The sequence below is a fragment of the Panicum virgatum genome, chromosome 8K (assembly GCF_016808335.1).
Source record: "Panicum virgatum strain AP13 chromosome 8K, P.virgatum_v5, whole genome shotgun sequence".
Lineage (NCBI taxonomy): Eukaryota > Viridiplantae > Streptophyta > Magnoliopsida > Poales > Poaceae > Panicum > Panicum virgatum.
Genome location: NC_053143.1, coordinates 35,804,554 through 35,825,547, shown reverse-complemented (window position 1 = coordinate 35,825,547; position 20,994 = coordinate 35,804,554). Strand labels below are relative to the sequence as shown.

General features: G+C 44.9%; 2 long non-coding RNA genes and 1 other non-coding gene across 3 annotated transcripts; all 3 read right to left on the bottom strand.

The window, feature by feature from the left end:
* Positions 1 to 3,477: 3,477 nt before the first annotated feature.
* On the bottom strand, positions 3,478 to 3,586 carry LOC120646601. The gene has a single exon (XR_005664502.1). It is a non-coding gene; the product is annotated as a small nucleolar RNA R71 (small nucleolar RNA).
* Positions 3,587 to 16,118: 12,532 nt separating this feature from the next.
* LOC120646278 lies at positions 16,119 to 17,552 on the bottom strand. Its single transcript, XR_005664355.1, has 2 exons — positions 16,348 to 17,552; positions 16,119 to 16,247 (listed from the first exon to the last, which is right to left on the bottom strand). It is a non-coding gene; the product is annotated as an uncharacterized LOC120646278 (long non-coding RNA).
* A 383-nt stretch (positions 17,553 to 17,935) lies between these two features.
* On the bottom strand, positions 17,936 to 20,667 carry LOC120644500. Its single transcript, XR_005663777.1, has 2 exons — positions 18,997 to 20,667; positions 17,936 to 18,891 (listed from the first exon to the last, which is right to left on the bottom strand). It is a non-coding gene; the product is annotated as an uncharacterized LOC120644500 (long non-coding RNA).
* Positions 20,668 to 20,994: the final 327 nt, after the last annotated feature.

The window sequence follows — 20,994 nt, the reverse complement described above, 5'->3', positions numbered from 1 at the left end:
CTAATCCGTTGATTGCGGATCGGATGGACCAGATCCAAAGGGGGCGACGGCGGCGGCGCGGGTGCGACGGTGAGCGGCGGCGCTGCGTTGCCGCGGTGGTGACTCGCCGGAGAAACGCGTAAACGCGTTCCCGGGCTCGATTCGGCGCGTGACTTGCACAGGGAGGCAGTGCGCGAGGCCAGGAACTCGATGGCGGGCTCTGCGAGGTGGGTTGAGGACTGGGCGTGGGTGCGCGACGGCGAGCGGCGGGTCCGCGCCGGCGAGCGTGTGCATGAGCACCTAATGGGCGCTAAGGTCTACAACATCTAGTGCTAAAAGGGAGAGGAGGTCCACGCGGTGCTCACCGAGGGGTTGTGGTGGACGGAGATGCGGCGCAGGGGAGTCGTCGGCGAAGTCCGACAGCGGCGTGCGCGCGGTTGTCGCGGACGGGGTTGATGCAGGGGCTTCCCGGGCTGCTGATCCACCGGGGAAGGTTCGCGGCAGTCCTGCGGAGGTGCAGAGGGGGTCAGATGGTCCGGTGATCACCGGAGGCAAGGATTTGCAGGGCGGAGGTTCTCACCGGCGGTGATCTTGGTCCAAAATTGCGGCGCTACACCGGTCGAGGTCGAGCAAGGAGGCCCTAGGAAGCCTCCTGGAGTTGAGGCGGCGAGGCCACGAGCTTGGCAGGAGCTGGGCGGCAGCGAGGTGGCTGAACCACGGCGGCGCAAGGGGTGCCGTGCGGCGGAGTGGTGCGGGCGCGGCGAGCTAGGATTTGGGGGCGGCGCTGGGGGAGATGGGATGCAGGGGGTCGCGGGGCGCTACTTATAGGGCGGCGTGGAACCTAGGCGTGCGTGCCCAGGGAAACCGCTGCGAGATTCCCGGCGAACTCAACGCGGGCGGGCGCTGCGGGAGGAAAGGGGCGGAGCTGACGCGCGGGGCCCAGTTGGTAGTGGGGCGCGCGGGGCGCTGACGCGGCGCTGCTGCTGGCGAGTGGGGTCAGGCACGCAGGGAGGAGACGGCGATGCGCGGTGTGGGCGAGCGGGGGCGAAGCGGGCCGCGCTGGGTGACTGGGCCGCATGGCGCGGGGCAGGCCGGGGAGTCTGGGCTGCGGGGAGAGGCTGGGTCGCCTTGGGCTGGGCTCGGGAAAAAGGGAAGGGGGGAGTGATGGGCCGGACTGGGTTGTGTTGGGTTTTCCTGGGTTTGGGTTTGGTTTCTTTTTTAATTCTTATTTCTAAATCAAACAACTTGTTTGAATTCAAAAACAAGTTTGAATTTAAACCACACTCACTCAATTAAAAACTATGCATCAGCATGAATGCAACAACAGGATTTAAACCTATGATAGAATTTTAATTACTTATAGAACAAAATTTTAGATTAAATGCAAGTCTAACACAATAAACCTTAGAAAATTAAATAAAGCCAATTAAATTTATTAATAAATGCTGAAATTTAAATTAGGGTGTTACATTTATATATATCCTTTGGGTTGCATTTTGGTTAGTTGTGCTAGGTGCCGCGCTATAACTCATATTGGTCCTTTTTAATTCATTTGATTAATGATTTATGCAACTTAATTCTGGGAGTGGCCCTCTGTGCTTCGTGCTTGGGTGGCTCACGTCTCGTTAAAATATGATTTGTTAGAAACATGGTTTAGGGGGCCAGCACGGTGCTTAGTGCTTGGTTGGCCACTCTCCATAAGGACCGGTTCATAGAGCGACAACCTGGGACAACAGCGCTACCACAAGGCTAGAATGTGATAGACTTGGCGTAATAATTAGATCTTTTTGGTTTGGAGTAACTTACCTGCGGGGCAGGGGCGGTAAGCTTCTATGGCCCTCGTGCTGAGTGGCCTCATCTATGCTTCGTGTCTTGACGCCCACTAGACCTGCTCCATAGTCGCCGATCCACCCTTGCGGTTACTCCCTACCAACGAGATTCTTTGTAAAGGCCTCGTAGTGAGTCGCTAGTAATCTCACCTAAGGAAGTGTGATGAACAACTGGCGTAGCTCACGACTTGTGGGTAAAGATGTGCAACCTCTGCAGAGTGTAAAACTGGTATACTAGCTGTGCTCACTGGTTATGAGCGGCCCAGATCCTCCTTTTGATTAGTGGGGTTATCTCCTTCTGACGAGGGAGGTGCCTCTCGGGGTTACCTTGGTGGTTTCGGTTTGGTTCTCAGTAGTAACATGTTTAATCTTAATTAATTACTATTTAACTGGGTTTAGGGTAATTCATCCACTTGTAGTAAATAGCTTTAATAAAATTTTGCCAAGACTTAAAAGCTAATGCAGTCAGTCAGCCAACCTTAGAGCCTCATAGTTTGTGTTATACTTGTTGAGTACAAGTTGTGTACTCACTCTTGCCTCTTCTCTACTTTTTCCTCTTGGATACGCTACTGCTGCTCAGTTCCTGCCGACGCGAGGGAGTTCGCTCAGCGCTACCAGGACTACGAGGACTTCAAGGCGTTCGTCTCCAAGTCGACGTCCCTGTGGCGCCCTGCTCAGCTTCGGAGAGCTTTTATCGTATTTGCACTTCGCTTCCGCTGTATCAGACATTTTGTCATTAATGTAATAAATAACATTCGTATTCGCTTTATTATATCTTTTTACGTGATATGTGCTATGATATACTATGCATTCTATTGTATATACGTGTGACTTGATCCTGGCACGTATATGATTGCTCGGTTTATGTTCTTTTATAAACCGGGTGTTACAATTATACCATGAGAGTGGCACCCCTTGTGTGCAGTTGCTAGGATGTGTTCGGCGCCCTCATTTCTAGTGATTGCCAACAGGCATTTCTGGCGCTGTTGCTAAGGATTAACCATTTCTAGTGATTGCGCTAAGAAATGTCAACAAGCATTTCTTGCGCCGTTGCCGGGACGGCATGTGAACAAAGATATTGTGCTGATATTAACTTAGACCTTGTACTCAGGATATAGTCTTTACTCTTTCAAGCTAATGTCACTTTATGTCTTCTTTTATTTTTGATTTGAAAAGAAGACAAGGGTAGTGTATGACCGGTTTCTCCCTCCCTGAAAACTACACAGACAATCCCGAGAGCTCGTGAGAATGGCACGACCTCGCGTCGTTCCTCCTCTTGCTATCCTCCCGGCACAGAAACCCATTTCGGAAGCACCACTCGTTCTTGAGGCTATGGCTGAAAAGACTCTCCGCGAGTTCTCCGTCCCCTCCACCGACAATGTGGCCACTGGCCCCAACATCAATGTCGGGGACATGAACTTCGAGCTCAAATCAAGCCTCGTCTGTGGCAAGCCGAACGAGGACGCAAATGCACATTTGCGGAATTTTCTGGAGCTCTGCGACACCGTTGTCATACGGGGTGTCGCCACCGATGTTGTCAAGCTTCGTCTGTTTCCCTTTTCCCTCCTGGGGAAGGCAAAATAGCGGTTTTATAAAGAAAAGGACATCGACACTTGGGCCAAATGCTCCAAGGTGTTCCTCGCAAAATTCTTCCCATTGGGCAAAACAAATGCCCTGTGCGGGAGAATTTCAAGTTTCCAGCAGACAGGGATGGAATCCATCCCAGAAGCTTGGGAGAGGCTGCAGGAATACATCCTGGCCTGTCCTCATCATGGCATGGACAAGTGGCCCGTCATGCAAAGCTTCTACAACGGGCTCACAACGACATCTCAAGCCAATATTGATGCCGCTGCTGGAGGAGCCTTCCTCGACCTGACCATAGCCAAATCCAAAGCATTGGTCGAGAAGATGGCATGCATACCGTCAAAGAAGCAGATATGATTGCCGCGAAGCTGGACCTCCTAATCAAGAAGATGGAGGAAGGGAGCAAACAACCAATCCATGCTCCCGTTTACACCATGGGTTCGCACTTCACATGCGAAGTCTGTGGTAATGATGGACATTCGGGGAACGATTGCCCCGAAACCCGTGAAGACTGAGCCTACCTCAACAACAACAACAACAACGGGTACTGTCCACAACAAGGAGGCCAGGGGTGGAACCATCCTCGTCCACCTTTTCTGGGAGGTAATAACTACAATCCTTCTTATAATTCGAATTTCAATTCAAACCAACCTCTTAAAAACCTTTGTCTTCTACTCTTAAAAACCAATGTTAAGCTTGAAGCTTTGTCTTCTACTCTTAAAAACCAGTTAAGTTTCAACAAAATGATCAAAACCTAGCTTGCAGAAATTGCTATTTCGTTACCTGCTGTTGAGAGCGGGAAGATCCCGGGGCAACCCGAGTCTCCCGTTGAAAATGTCAGCATGATGTCTACCGGACGGGGTAACTCGTCCTGGAGGCCACCACGCAATAACCATGCAGGTAGGTACTATCCCCCAAGGAATGACGTTTGGGATGGCATGGTAGCAGCTGTGCAAGAGGATCCAGGGGTCCCCATGATCAGCTGCTCGATCTACATCAAACACTTCGAGCGATGCCTATGCAATCTGGGGGCAAGCGTAAATATAGTCCCCAACAACTATGCTCGTACAGCTTGCAGATTCAACCATTCGGTATCCCGAAGGGATAGCCGAACATGTTTTCGTACGCGTACGGGACTCCTTCCTCCTTGCCGACTTTGTGGTAATGGATATGGAGGGCGACCTCGGAGTCGACCTCGTACTTGGGCGACCTTTTCTAAGGTCTGCCAAGGCAAGGATTGATGTCGAAAAGGGAGAAATCCATTTCAGTGTCGGAAGGGAGGATATGTTTTTTAGGTTCAAGAAGAAGAAAGAGCAGTGCTTCATGATCCAACAAGACAGTGAAGGGCAAGCACTCTGAGGATATGTTTTTTAGGTTCAAGAAGAAGAAAGAAGAAGGAAAAGAAGGTGTGACAGAAGGTCGAGAGTTCGGCCTAGTCCAGTTCTCCAGGACGAGCTGACGAATGGTAAGAACGATAGAGAAAAGTTGTGCACGTCGGACTTTAAACGACGCGCCCTTGCCAAAGGTAAATTGGTATTTATCTCATATTTGTTTTCCGCTTTTCAACATTTTCTTTACACCTTATTTGTTTTTCTCCATTGCATGTTTGAAATTTTCAAAAAAAAATTCTGCATGTTGGAATTTTTTCTAGCACATTTCCCTTTTTACAAAAAAAATACCAAAAATATTTTCTGAGTTTTTAATCCTTTGGGAAGAAAATAATTTGGACATCTTCTTGAGCAAACTTTTGGCCGTGCACCATATTTTCAAAGAACTTAACCGTTGAGGAAGCACCAGGCCGAAGGGGGATACCAGGGGGCCAACCCTGGGGCCGGCCGACCCCACAGGTCGGCCGACCCAGGGCCAATGGCTCCTGAGCCCCACCTTCTCCAACGGCTCCATAGCTGTTGTGGCTTGCCTGTCCTCTGGTGCACGCGCCATCTTCTCTTTAAATAGGCGCCGAGAGGGGTGTTGAGCTCTCTCATGCTCACACACTCACTCACACTCCCTCTCACACATTCTTGCTCGGGTTTCCATTGGATTTTGGCTCAAGTTTGGTTTCAAGAAATCTGTCTCTCTCATTTATTTGCTGCAAGATTGATCACATAATTGGAGGAACAACTCTCGGGTAAGAATTTCATTTTGATTTCGCTAACATAACCCGAACCGAGTTGTTCTCATTCGTTCTTGTCGCTCGTGTTGCAATCATGAAGGGTGTAGGTCGGAAACTTTTTGGAGCTATCAAGAAGATGACAGGGTCAACCTCATCTCATTCGCGGGGTGGGTCGAGCTCCCGTCATTCCCTCGAACCTATACCAACGCCGACCACGATGGACTATGAGCAAGACGAACAAATAGAGGAGCAAGCTGAAGAACCGCAAGCCGAGGACATGGAAATAGATGAAGATGATGCACCGTACCTCAACTTGAAAGATGACCGCGAGCGTCAAGCCTACGCCATGATCAAGAATCGAAGCTTTGGTCATACCAGAGCCTTCGATCCGTACCTTCTCAAAAAAATAGGTATGGACGTTGACTTCGCTCGTGTTTGACATGCGGTTGGATGGGATAGTTTTGTGCCCGTTGAGGAGAATGGTTCTCGTCTCCTCACCATGCAGTTTCTTTGCACTCTTCGGGAGGTGGACGATGGTGTTTCTTTCCGACTTTTTGGAGTTGAACACTATTTTAATGGGAGAAATTTCAGTCACCTCCTTGGTTTTAGCGCGTGCTTGCCAGTTTCCCTTGCAAAAGCTTGCCGCGGTTTTGATCGACATGAGTTTTGGGGTTTGATTTTGGGTCAAGTTGTTCATGGCAAGTTTGCACCACGGTGCAATGACATTCAAAATCCGACTCTTCATTTGATGCACAAGTTGGTGGCTATCACTCTCTTTCCAAGAGATAATCCACGACCAATGCGGAACGATGAGTTGATGATATTATACGCCATGATCAACAAAATCCAAATCTCCCCCGCACAAGCAATGGTTAAGCAATGGCTCACAAATTTTCGGATGACGGGTCCTATTGAATGCACTTCTTTGGTTACCCACATCGCATCAAACATGGGAATCTTAGATGGGAACCCCGTTCCCTTCATTGAGGAGCCCCGTGTTCTGATCGATGAGGCGTACTTGGTTCAAGGTCACACGCTCAAGAAAGGCTCGGATGACTCCTTGATTTTCTTTTCGCTTGGTTATGCAAATGAAATCCCATTGCCAAATGCGGGGTATCATTTGTATAACTGCCGTTTGCTAACCATCCCTTTTGTTCCACAAGAGGAGAGCCGCCGGCATAGTGTTTCTGGTCTTCCTGGCAGGGTTACAAGAAGCAGGGCCAGAAGGGAGGAATTCATGCAGCAGCAACCTCAGCCTCAACCACAGCAATATGAGGCTGGAGGTTCGTCATGGCAGAGTGCCAGCTCCACTGAGTGGGCACGGTAGGTCTCAAGGCACCGGTCCACCAGTTCCAGCTCTAGTGGTCCCCTGCGACGTACATCTTCGTCCAGAGGCTTCGCCACTCTGACTCGGCAGATGGGCGAACTGAACATGCGCACCACCAACATTGATGAGTCGCTGGGCCAGTACATCGAGTCAACTCAAAACTGTCAGCGATACACAGGCGAGAGGATCTGCAACCTAGAGTAGCAATAGCAGCAATCCCAGGAGGAGTGGAGGGCCTACTACCATTGGGCTGGGTTTAATCCTAACCAGCAACAGTGAGCCTGAAGCTAGCTTGGGGGAGGACCCCCATGAGAGGTACCTTGTATCAAACTCTATCTTTACCGCTTTGCATGAAACCAAACAAAAAGTTGCAAAATTCTGAAAATTCATAAAAAATTGCATAACTAAAATTAAATAAAAATTGACAAAACCTTTAAAAACCCAAAAAATATTTACTTGATTTCCAGTATGTGTAATAAGCATGTGTTGTTTTTCCTTGTTGAGATGATGAATAGTTGCTCTGTTAGTTCCTTTCATATGCCTAGTTACAATCTTGTGCTCTCCCTAAGTTCTGAGTTTGGTGGCTAGATGTTCAAACCTTAAGCTTGAAACTTGTGGGTAGCAAAAAGCAGAATTCGAATCTAGGTTGTTGTGGGTTATGATATGGCTGAAAAGAGTTGCTATGATCTTCTCCTACGTGATGCTTGATATCCGGAGTATTTCTTTTCAAAAATACAAAAATAGTATAAAGTTCCTCGGTGATATGCAATTCCTATCTAGAGCCATATGAGTTACAAGTTTGAAAAGCCTTTTCTACATATGCAACTTGTCTTCTCATTGAGCTTTGTCAAATTGTTGTGACCCTTTGTGAGAATCACTTCATACGCCCATGATCAAGATCACGTACACGTCCACTCACATGCTATACTTCTACACCTGGAAGACAGCAAGTACATCCCCCATCCATCCACAAATAAAACTCCAAGATGTGCCATGTTTATCTCTCTCCAAAGTTATCATCATAATGTATGGGCTACACAAAAAGAAATAAAAAGATGCATACCCAAAAGAAGGTATGCCATATGCCCAGAAGGCATGTCAAAAAAGAGAGAGAGAGAGAGAAAAGATGCATACCCAAAGAAGGTATGACACACACCCACAAAGTGTGTCAAAAAAAAGAGAGAGAAAAAGAAAATATAGCCCATACCAAAAACATTACAAGGGAAAGAGAATTCATATAAAGGAGTTCTCATCCATCATCCACCAAAAATATCCACACACACTTGCACATCTTGATCACGGCTTATGACTTGTTTCTCCTTTGGATCCGGTCTTTGACTTAGCGAAATATGAGAAGCAAGTTTGCCATTATATCCTCCATACCTACAAATCCACCAAAAAGAAGCCATTAGAAGTAGGATGGAAAAAAGAAAGGTGCATAAAAAGGCCTTGGTGAGGAATGAAACACATTGAGCGATCCGAGAGATCACCCGAGGAACTTACAAATTTCTTTTAAAAAAATTTATAAAACCTCCGGATTGACGGTTGAACAAAGAAGTGGTAAGTGGTACTCTACAAAGCCGTTCTGACCCTCAACCGCCAAAGATGAGGATGATGCTATAAGCCCCACAGGAGTAATGTAAAAGGTGCGAACAAGGCCAACTTATTCAGAATGAAGGTAAGAACACTCGGTTGTGCCTTGGGCATAAGTCAGGAATGCGACATTGTAGCAACTCCTGATCAACAACCTAAGTCTAAAACTTTGCTCGGGACGAGCAAAGGGCTAGCTTGGGGGAGTTGTTGACGGTGCTTAAGTGCCATTTTTAGCCGTCAACTATACTCAATAATAAAGGAAAACTACATGTCTTACTCGCATATTTGTATCACTAACCTTGCACCATAGTTGTTTTTGAGTTTTGTACATTTCAGATGAGCAAGAGCGGAATAAGACGAAAACACGCAGCAGACGCCATACAACTACGCAGAATATCGCGTCCGGGCGTCACCCACTTACAAAGAGGGCCCATCTGGCAGAGCAAACGGGCGCGCCACACATAATGCATACAAGAAAAGATATCAGGGCCCACATGTCAGCCTGCCAGAGAAGGATAAGGACGAGAGGCGGCCAGGTGGGGCCGGCCTCCCGTCTAGGTGCATTTCGAGGAGGAGTCGCCCCCAAGTCTCCTGATCACCTTCCATACGTGCATTTGGTGGGAACCGACCTCCACTAGTATAAATAGGGCCCCCTCTCACCCCTCTCAACACACACACACACTTCATTCCATTCTCTCCAAGAAGTCTCTCCTCTCTATTGCTCTCTTAGCTTGGTAGTGGAGCTAGGCTAGTTCTCTTTAGCGAGCAAGTCGTCCTCGGGGTCGTTGAGCAATCCTCGGCTCCTGGTATGGCTTTGTATCCGACTTGTCAGACTTCTATTCATAATATAGAGTTCTGCCAAGGTTGCTTTTTACTATCTTGATAGTTTATCAATCCATGCTTAGATCATTCATAAGTTATGCTACGGTCTTGGTTAGGCTAGATGATCTGGGTACGGATAGAGGTTCATTGTGCTTTCGGGCTTGCTCTAGTGTTTTACTCGTCCATCCGAAGGGTGGGAGACCTGGGGGCTCTAGAGTAGTGACTTCATACACGAGCGTAGTGCTCGGGTATGCGGGATCCTTCGGATATGACCGTGCTCCATGGTGTGACTAGGGTAGACGGTAGGTGGTGACAGCCCTATTCGTCCGGCGTAACAGTGGTGTTGCGTTTAGCGTACTCCCCGACATTCGGGTTTGGTGTAGGAGTTCATGCAAAGAGGTAACGGGACTAGATGTACTCCAGTGCGTGACCTTCTCCCCACTATCCCATTTTCCTGGCACCTGTAGTCCTAACCATGATCTAACATGACCCCAGCTTTGGATAGAAGCACTAGGACACCTAACCTAGCCTAAGCTCTAGCTGACTTGACGTAGGATAGAGTAGTTCTTTGTTTTTTAGTTTCTCTCCTTTATTCCTTCCTCTTGGAGTGTAAATGTGTGCTGTGTCGCATTACCCTTGCTTATTCTTTATCTATACTTACCCCTGTTAGAGTATTGCCTATTGCTTGAGGCACAATGTCATGGTTAATGTTGAGTACAATACCTTTGACGCTGTCGTCCTTTGGGACACAAATAAATGACGATACCCTTACTCTCCGGGTGAAATGCTACAACGGTATATCCATGTTCTTGCAGATCCATCTGTAATTGTATTGATTATAGCACGAGAGTGGCGCCCTTTGGGTGCAGTTGCTAGGATGGGTTCGGCGCCCTCATTTCTAGTGATTGCACTAAGGACTGCCAACAGGCATTTCTAGCGTTGTTGCTAAGGATTAACCATTCCTAGTGATTGCACTAAGAAATGTCAACATAGACACACTCAAGTTCACAAATGAAGGCAAGGTATGGAATAACTTTTATGCAGGATGATTTATCAAGAAGATGCCGCACACCTTAGTCCTAGCCTTTACTCGGGACGAGCAAAGGGTCAAGTGTGGGGGATCTTGTTGACGGTCTATATTGACCCAGTTTGACCATCAACTCCTGCCCAAAAGTCAAGCATATTGTGGAATAAATGTTAGCATAGGGCTATTTATTAATGTATTCCACAGATATTGGTTTCAGATTGTGTGCAAGTGATTCTGAGCTAAAAATAAAGCAATATGGTGAGGTATAATCCAAGACACAATGTTTCGGCCAATCAGAGCATGACACATGTCATCACATGGATTGGAGGGCCCACCAGAGTTGGGAACCGACATAACCAGGGCCCACACCACATGCCTATGACATGTGGGCCCTTAGGACAGCCCACCAGGACAAGTTGGGGACAGTTGGCCACTAGGCTAGGCCGGTGGTGGGCCCCACCGCCTCAAATCTTCCACGTGGCAGCAGCTAGTTGGTGGAGAAGGTTGGTTCAGGGCAGTTTTAGCTCATCCTCGCGGCAGAACTCAGGTGGCTGCCTCCTATAAATAGTAGAGGGGTGTAGAAATGGAGAACACACACCAACACACAACTCCTCTCCTTCTTCACTTGGAGCTTGAGAGCTAATCCTTAGGTGCTTTAGGCAACCTAGGTGTGTAGGAAAATAGGGAGAGAGTGAGGAGGAGTCGGAGGGAGTGTCGGTTTGTCGGCACTCTTCTCCGCTTGTACCTCGACGGATGCTTAGTCGGTCATTGTAAATGTTCGTGACTTCCTTTGTTATTTAGAGTTAGAGTTTAATTGCAAGTTCTAGCTTCTACCTTTTATTGGATTGAGTGTTTGCTTAGAGTAGAGAATAATCATAGCTTAAGACTCCTGATAGAGATGGATAATCTTGGCCAGGGTTAGGATCAGTACGGTGTAGCGTAGATGTGGTGTCTAGGCTAGACTTTACCAGTTGATTCTTTAGTATACCCACAGTTTGTAGAGGTAGCCGGCAGGTGTGACAGCCCTGTCTGTTGCCAGTAATCCTCCATGTTCGGTTATAGAAAACAGAGTGTAATTACCGGAGCTTCTGGCTTTTAGTCAGGGGAACCCGATAGCCCGAAGTACGAGGTGAAGCTAGTTCTTCTTTAAGCTTAGAGTCTAAATCCTACGAGATCCTCTCTATCCTATTTATCCCACACGAGTATGTGTGTCCTTGGACAATCCTGAACCCGTAGATAGTGTACTCACATTCCTTAGTGGATACGATACCCTGGAATACTTCTAGGTGAAAGCTACAGCGGTATCCGTGCACTTACGGATTTTATTCGTGACGTTACAAAATACCAACAGTTCCCTTGTGTTGAATACTAGAGTTTGTTTCGAGTAGTTGCTCTGCTAATAGGACCGGTGAAAGTCGAGTGATTTCCTGTCACTCGCGAGAACAATAGCAATTGATTTTCTACTACATACTGCAAGTATAAGGTTGACGGGCGGGGTCAATGTTGATGTTGATGATTTTGAAACACCGTCTATTTAGTGCTAAAATGCTAAGGCCGCAGTGTGTGGTAGTGATGATTAAGCGTTTGAACATACTAGCCACATGCCGAGAAATATGGTAATCGGCAAGCTTAATACCTGATTGGACCGGGGAGTGGACTTGTCCCTCACCCTCTTTGAACGTTGTTCTCATGCGGCCAACATGCGGGTGTAGAGTAGCCTTACTCTGTAGTCAAGGGGGGTGACCCTGATCCACGAACTGGAAAGAGAAGAGAATGGTCTTGTGGGTGATGTCGTTCCCCATGCGTGTGAGTTAGGTTTGCCTTGCAAGATTAAGAAATTCAATTTGAATCGTCCGTTTCTCGCGATTATTGAGACTGCTTAATACTTTTACCACATAGAGTAACAAGAGGAACTTTGATGATGACAAACATGGATGAATTAATTGTTTGCAACTTGTATGATCAGAATTAGCTTCTCACGTAGAATGGTTAAATGAACTAGAACTTTGAAAACTAAAAATCTAAAAATAAGGACATATTCTTTGTTGCTTGTCGGCAAAACAAACCCCACCAACTAAAAAGCCTTGCATGTCTAGATAAGTGGGCTAAGTATACCCCAATATCGGGTAAGCCTTGTTGAATATTAGTATACTCAGTCTTGCTTGTGACTTTGTTTTCAGGTGTGTTATTTGAAGATATGGCTGCTAGTCTGACTTGGCCTTGTGCCCTTCCTGCTTGTTGGTCCGTGGACTGGGATGCGTCCCCGGCCAACAACTGATGCTATGGGTTGATGTCACATACGGGCTTCATCGTGACATTTCATATTGACATTATTTATTGTGTTTATTTTGCTTTCCGCTGCTGTTAAACTCTGAAATGTTGTTCTGAAAGTTCAAACAGTTTGTAATATAAGTTACTCTCTAGACTCACCTTCGAGTGAGTTGTATGCAAGCTTTGTGTTCAATCCAAGTGTTCAAGTGGTTTAACCGGGATTTTACCTGACTGAACTGTCATTTTACTCCGTTTGAAGTGCGAGGTAGATCCGTTTGCTCTTATGGCATTGATCATCGTAGTTGAGCCGGATTAATTTGGTCGGTTCTGCCATAGTTGGCATCAGAGCTGAACAAAGCATGCACCAGAGAATACTACAAGTTTTCAAATAAGTTTCTTAAAACTTGGCCACAAAAATTGAGTTTAAAAACTGCGTTGGGTCGTTAAGGACGGTGCCTAGTTCGTAAAGCCTAGGGAATTGGGAATATGATCAGGTGGTTATCTAAGTATGTTATATAACTAACTTTCATCAGAATATATTATATCAATCTTCTGTAGATACGCTAACCACGATTTTGATAAATTAAGAATGACTACTTATTCGGCTAGTTAATATAGGAAGAGATGTATGTATACCACCGAATTATATACGTAAAGCCAAGTTATTGGTAATTTCTGTGAGGACGGATAAGACGTGCATGCATCATGTCACTTTGAAACTATATAAAACCTGTTGTGATTTGGTTGAGAACAATAAAATTAATTGTGGACATAGTTATAAATCACTTAAAGATCAGTTAGATGTCTGTCTTGTTTGGTCACCTTTGCAGAAAACAAATTTTAGCATAATCCTTGTTGAAATCTTGTTCCTGAACTTGTGTGCTTGCTGATTCTAAGACTTAAGATTTTGGAACTTCATGCAGTAGGTAATGTAGGCAAATGATATCCTTCTATTTTTCAGCCTTAGAGGAGCAGTTCTGGCCCTTTACTTTTTCGACCTTCTTAGAAAAATCTTTTGCAGAAAAGTTGAATACGAAACTTGTAGATAACTTGACCAGGAAGGCTCTATTAAAATTTGAAATTTTTTGGCTATGTATATTTTTCTTGGTACACGAAACAATGGCCCTCTGGTTGCTGACTTTATCTTTGGGGGCGACAGTAAGGTGGGATTTTTAGGTAAAGGACCATTTGAGAGTTGATCTGGACCTAGGCTTGATTAGCAAATTTGTGCACAAATATCTTGGGAGTATCCTGGCATAAATTGAGAAATTTTGACCTCAACTTATCCTATGTAATTCTTCTAAAGCGTTGTCCACAATCTGTCCATACCAAATCAGAGCCTAAGAAATGGAATTTCTTCTACCATCTTGATCTGGAAGTTAGCCAAGTTAACTACTGAAGTCTGTTGACGGTCTATTTTGACCCATTTTGACCGTCAACTATTATGCAAAATAAGAGCATCAAAGGGAATAAGTGCTAGCAATGATGAATTATTGACGAATTCCACAGATGCTAGTCTTAATTCAGCCCTGCTTGATTAAGTATCATGGTGAGATTAAATTTTAGCTTCAATAAAATTTTAGGAGCTCCCTGGTTCTTAAAACTGGTAGAGCCTTTGTTTCGTTTTCATTTTTTGTTTTTAAATAAGCACCAAGTACAAACATAAGTGTGGGGGAGATCTCTCGGAGCTTTGACACACATACACTCGAGATCACCTCTAACACGTGCACAACACCGAACAAACCAGCAAGCAAAAGGCCAAGACGAACTAGTGCCAGCATTGGTCGGCGAAAACTCAGGTTTGGCCAACCAGAACTAGCCCCGTTCGTTGTCCATCGCGACGGTTTGTGCACTCTACCCCTCATTCTCCCCGATCCATGAGTTCAAATAAGGATCTTTGCAAATCATTAAGATTAAACTCAAGGTGTTCGTCTAGCTGTTTGCTTCGCTATGATTGGCTTGCATACTTTTTATTCTTTGCTAAGCCTAAGCTTGTGAATCACATCTTAGGGAATCCATAATTGTTAGGTTGTTGACAAGTGAGATATAATTTGATGGAAGAATCCTCGCTTTCTCTGCTTATATGTTGGGGAAATTTTTATCAAAAGGAAAACCTCCATAGCTTTACAGCTCCACATGTTTGTCCTACCAAAGCCATATGTCGATCTTCATGATACAAACTTTATACATATGTGCCTTGTTGTTACATTGAGCTTCATCAAACTTTGTGACCCTAGTGAGATGCCTTTCATACTTGCTTGATCAAGATCACGTGCACTCCACCAGCGAAACTTTTACACTAGAAGTTAGCTGTCCCATTCCATCCATCCGCAAAATAAAACCCCATGAAAAGATTTCTCTCTATAGTATCTCTCAAAAGAGGCATGGGCTATATATATAAAAAAGAAAGAAAAGATGGCATGCCCCAGAAGCATGACCCCAAAAAAATAGGAAGACATGAAGGTCCTAGTGTCGAAAAAAATTTGAACACATGAAAGTTCATATATATATATATATATATATATATATATATAGGACTCTGCTATCGAGTACCCTAGGTACTGAATATTCAGTACCCGAGCCACCCTCCGACCCACGGGCTCCCCCGAGTGCCGCACTGCTCCGTTCCTCAGCCGGTTTTCTTTCCAGGGGGGTGGTTACTTCGAGTCTTCAACCGAGCGCCCCTCTGCTCGGGCGTGCCTAGTTTACGGTCGCCCGTTGGGATTCAACTGTGCGGTCGATTCTCTGACCAGCGCACCTTTCCATTTCAGGTAAGAAATTATATTTCTTTCTTTCTCTTTTCGGAATACAGATTCCCGCCGCTTCTTTCCTTCTCTTTTCGGGAAACAGGTTCCTGCCGCATGCAAGAAGACTAATCGCGCCCCGCTCCATCTCTTTCAGGAATCTTTTTTTTTTCGGGATGTGGGATAATAGGGTGCAAATATCGGGTGGGGGAGTCAAAATAAAACTAAGTTTTAAAGTTACAATTAAAGAATTTGGAACAGTAAAACAAGTAAAAATATATAATTTACGAAATTGACCTCGACAAAATTTACATGTTGTAAAAAAGGAAAAGTTTCATATAAAAACTTTTGACATGACAAAATTTATAGACAATAGAGTATTGAACAATTTTGTGGGAAAAAATTATACGTCAAAAAAATAAATTTAAAATTAACAAAATTGAACCCGACAAACTTTACATGTTCGAAAAGGAGGAGAAAGGTCTGACATGAAAATTTCTTACATGAAAAAATTTATAGATAATATAGTATGGAACAATTTTGTGGGAAAACCTTGTACGCGAAAAAAGATTGGAAGAAAATGAATTTGAGAAAAAAAACTTTATTACATGAACATCTTTAAAAAAAATTTGAGGACAAGTTTACTTCATCAACAAAACAACAAACAATTGGAAAAAAATAGAATGATCAAACAAAAAAATGTACGCCACACCTTTACTGTCTCCATATATATATATATATATATATATATATATATATATATATATATATATATATATATATATATATATATATATATATATATATATATAATAAAGGATTACAACTATTCAATAACCAACAGAATTTAGGTGCACATAAAAAATAGAAATATTTTCATCCTGCAAACTTTTTTTTGACGTTACTTAGTGGTCTAACAACACAATGATGCCTGTTTGGAAATCTTCAAGTATGGCTCCTACAAAAAAAAAACGGTTGCAAAATATAAGATACGTAAAATATATGATATTTGAATTTGGTGAACTAATGGATGGGCATAGGCTAGGGTGGTGGGGTACCTTCTGGTCCCTGCAATGTTGTTCTCCAGAATTACACCCTGGTTTATAGAGATAGAAATAAAATTTAATTAAAAGAAATGATGAAGAAGGTGAAGACATAGGACTCGCTGATAGCCTCAGGAGATCTAGGAAGCCACTCAGTATCCTTCACAAGTACTTCTTCAACAAAGTTGTCGACGTCAAAATGAGTCAGACCTCTGCAAGCATTATGTTACAGATTGAAAAATAAGAAGTAGTTGGCTTTAAAAGCCTAAACAAGCTTATTAGTTAGAAGGCTTTGTATCTGATCATATCTGGAAAGATCAACACATCTCCATTAGATGACTCAGTGCCATCTTCTCCTTCACAGATGGTCAATTTGGTCTGTGTCATGGTAGAATATACCAGTCATTAGCAATAAACAAAATTACTTGACCGGACACCTTCCGAATCAGTATTGTCATCCATCTACTGTACAAAAAAGAAAATGAAAAAAGGTTTGTCTATAGCTATTAGAAAAAAAAGGTATATACTCATTCAAAAAAACTAGTGACATCTATTACTAGATTCATAAAAAGGTGTTTGAAACCCTCTAGATCTCTGCATCCCTATTCAAATACTTGGACATTCAAAGTTCAATGATCTGTGAAGATAATACAGCTACCAGAATATAACTGAAAATAAAAACTGATATGGATTGGCTATGTTTGACTACCATGAATCCGTACCGACAATACTGGTGCTCTACCTTTTACATGCAGTCTAACTTGATCTGTAAACCCCCACCCCCTACAGCAGATACGAATAGCCGCGAAACCAGAATCACACCTGAAAAAAAACAAAAAAACACCCAAATCTCCTATCAACAAAAAAAGGAAAAAAAATAAGAAAAAAACACCGTTACCCCCGTGAAGCTCGCCGCCGCCGCTAGGGGCGAGCGCCCGGGGAGGTCCCTGCCACCGCTGTCACGGTTCCCTTGAAAGGCCGTCGCGCCTCCTCAGGAAGGCCGGCGTCGCGCCGCACCGCTCGCGGAGCTCCACCAACTAGAGACGCCACCGCCGCCGCTCGGGAATCCCGCCGTCGCGCCGCACCTCCCCTGCCGCTAGCGCTCCGCACTGCTCGCTCTTGGGGCCGAAGCTCGCGGAGCTTCCCTAGGATTCAGATCTGAAGCAAAAAGAGAGAGATGAAGGGGAGAAAAAAAGAAACGAGAAGAAGCGCTCGGTGCTTTGAATGAGGACGACGGATGGATGAAGCTAGTAATAAGTGATGAATTGATGTGGCTGTGGGACCTACCCACGTGAGCGGTCAAATCGACCGTGAGAAGCCGAACACCCGGTCACCCGTAGAACCAGCTTTGCGCCTCTCCTCTCCCGGTTCTCCTCTCTGGGTTTTCTTTTTCACCATGTGTGTGCGGAGGTTTGGACGTGACTCGTGAGCCCTGAGGTTCTCTGGGTTTTTTTTCACCACACGTGTTTGGAGGTTTGGACGTGAGCCCTGAGGTGGGTCGTCATGTTGGTGATTCACGGGCGCTCAAAAGAAAGCAAACCTATGGCCACAGTAAAATGATTGATCATGTACTTGCAAGTGACAAGCTAATTGTACCGAAGCATACCATGAATACATCAAGATTTTACTGCTGCAACATGGACACAAATAGTACCATAAAGTCGATTACACGGCCAATTTGATTTCATAAAACCTTTTTATGTTTGACCACATGCATCTGCAACATACATGACTGATAGTTTTCGCACTCAATAGATTTGGGAAATTACAAAATTAAGTGCCAATAAGCACGACAAGTTCATAGGGAAGGAATCCGTGCTCCACGCGCCTGACAGGGACCAAGATGGCATTGGAGTTTGTAACGAAGCCCAGGCAGCACTTTATGAGCCAAACGCAGATGAGGCAATAACTATTAGCTTGATGTCTGGTATAAGCCTGGTTCCGTACTCAGCATGTCGGCATGCTTGCTCTGATCCTAAAGAACTCGACGTGTGGGGGGTAAGACTGCCTCCACAGCATTTTCACCAAAGAAGAATTTTTTCACACAGGTCGAGAAAACCACCGAATTCCTGCCCCACCCGTACACAGTGCCCGCACCCGTGAGAATGGGCGATTCACGCACATGGGGGGATCAACGACAAGAGGCAGGCCCAACTGTGCTTTGGCACATGGGGCAGACGAGGGGATTTTTTTGTGAGAAACCAGTGTCGAGTGAGACTCGAACGCTGGCTGGTAGGGAGCCATCCACTGGCTCCTACCAACCGTGCTACGCGCGGTTCTCGCTTGCTCTGAATCTGATCCTCAATATGATACAAGCATTCTGCCATGTAATAATAAGATGCAGCAACACCATTCCTCTGCAAATACTCCAAGTGCAAACTAGTCATGTTTTTGTAAAAAACAATGTGCAAACCAGCTTCCAGACTTCAAGCAAGACCTTATTAGTTCTATCGCCGTTCAGCATCCTTTTAAAGAGTTCTAGTTCTGCTGCCGTTCTGCATCTTTCTCAGTTAGCAGGCGTGCCTTCTATGATCCTCGACCCACTAAGCAATAATCCAACTAAAATGCAGCATCAGATATGTGCATATAAAAATAGAGAGAAGAAAAAAGATTAACAAAAATCAAAAACCCTATGGCAGCAGTGTACAAAAGGCAGAGCGATACCTCCAAGGATTGAACATGGCTGAACCAACGTTGTAGGAGCTTGTCATGAGGACATCCAACATTGACCTGCAATGAACAAGATAATTCTCATGATTCAGTTCTGAAATTTAAAGATGCATATACAGATTGAATATCCAAACCTGAACATTCGAAGAATACCCTATTTAAGGATCCCATCCATTTATTCACCATTATTAATGGGATCATGAGGATCAAATTGGAAGCAAGTGTTAATAAATAGAATAAACAAACTTCGAATTTGGAAACTTGTCTCGGAATGCATCTGCTAATTGCATCAGCGAAACAATAGTAGGATATGGCAGAGCAGATTTGTCCTGTTCTCCATATAATCCTCACATTCTTTTCACAGTCATAGCCCAATAGGTGTATTTAATTCGGTTGTACTCACAAACAGAAACTATAAAACAATATGGCAGAGAAGTTGGAATGGACAAGGAGTAAAAAAATATAAGAACCAATTTTGTTCCTACTAGAAAGATTTGAACCCATTCAAGAGGTAGCATGCTTGATCTCTTATTGTAAACTGTCAGATCAAAATGATAGTTCCCAAGGAAATAGGTCCACACAGTACGGACAGTATAAACTACATGAGCAAGACAGAAGCATGCAGAAGGCTTTGCGTAGGTCAATCTCACAATTCCGTGCTTACTAAATGAGCAGGAGAGGAGCATGCAGAAGGCTTTGCATAGATCAATCTCACAATTCCATGCATTGCCATTGGTCTGGAGGTGTCGAGGACATGAGATTTATACATAACAAAGTACGACCCATTTTAAAAAATAGAAGTGAATTACAGATTTTACTAATCTATTTTATTTTGCAAGTATACTACATGAATATCTATCCCCACCATCAAGCCATGACATGTCAAATGAAAATTCAGTATAATCTGACAGGTACCTGCCTATACATACTGCAAAAAGATATGCTATCATTTGAAGAAATCCTATCACTATCTAATGGATTACCCACAACTTGTGAATTTATCCATCTACACAGGCAATTTAACATTATAAACAATCTGCCATTATTGAAGAAACTCATAGCCATGCGAGAGAACTCCAGGGGATATTCACCCAAACATGGAGCAAGCATCAGGCCATCGGCATCATCGATAGTTCATCCACCCAAACATGCTAGTCGATTTGATGGGAGGAGGACCACACTGAGACCAGCAACTAGCTAGCCATGGTTCACGGATCACTGAGGCCACGCCACCGTCCCCATCCGCCAATGCTCCGTCGCGTCCTCCTTGTCAGGCCTGTGGTCGTCGAGACACTTGACGGCGACTCGGCTGCTACCGCGGATGTCGTGGTGGTCATACGCCAGTTCTTCCCGGCCCCATTAATAGCGGCTGGCGCAGCACCCACACGGCCACACCACCCAGCTCGGCGAGCGCACACGGGCTGGATCCGCCTTTCTGCCATGACCCCGCTGCCCGATGGCAGCAACGGCGCAACGCCGCAGCGGCATCCAAGAAAAGACATCGGGGGTCGCCATTGTGCAGCAACCGAGCGAGTTGGGAAGAAACTGTCGATGAGCTCGAAAGTCGAACCTCCTCATCCCTTACCCGTGTGGTAGTGGCGGAGTTTTCGGGGACATATGGGTGCGGCGACAAAAATCGGGATCGGAAGAACCAACCAAGCAGGAAAAAACCAGAAAAAAAAATGATGGGGACTCGCTACCCCGCGCGGCGGCCGGTGGGTAGCGTGCTTGGTTGGGTCGGGTACCGAATAAACTATTCAGTATCCAGTATATTCCTCAGGTCATTCAAATAAAAGGGAGAGATCCATAAAAGGAGTACTTCATTTCCAGCATCCATCTTCCACACACATGCACAATATTAATCAACTTGTGTAATTTGTCATCTGCATGGATTCATTGTTTGACTTTTCAATATATGTGACACAAGTGCATGCTTCTATTTTCCTACCATGAGCTCCACATAAGCCATCTTGGTGAGGATATATACACACT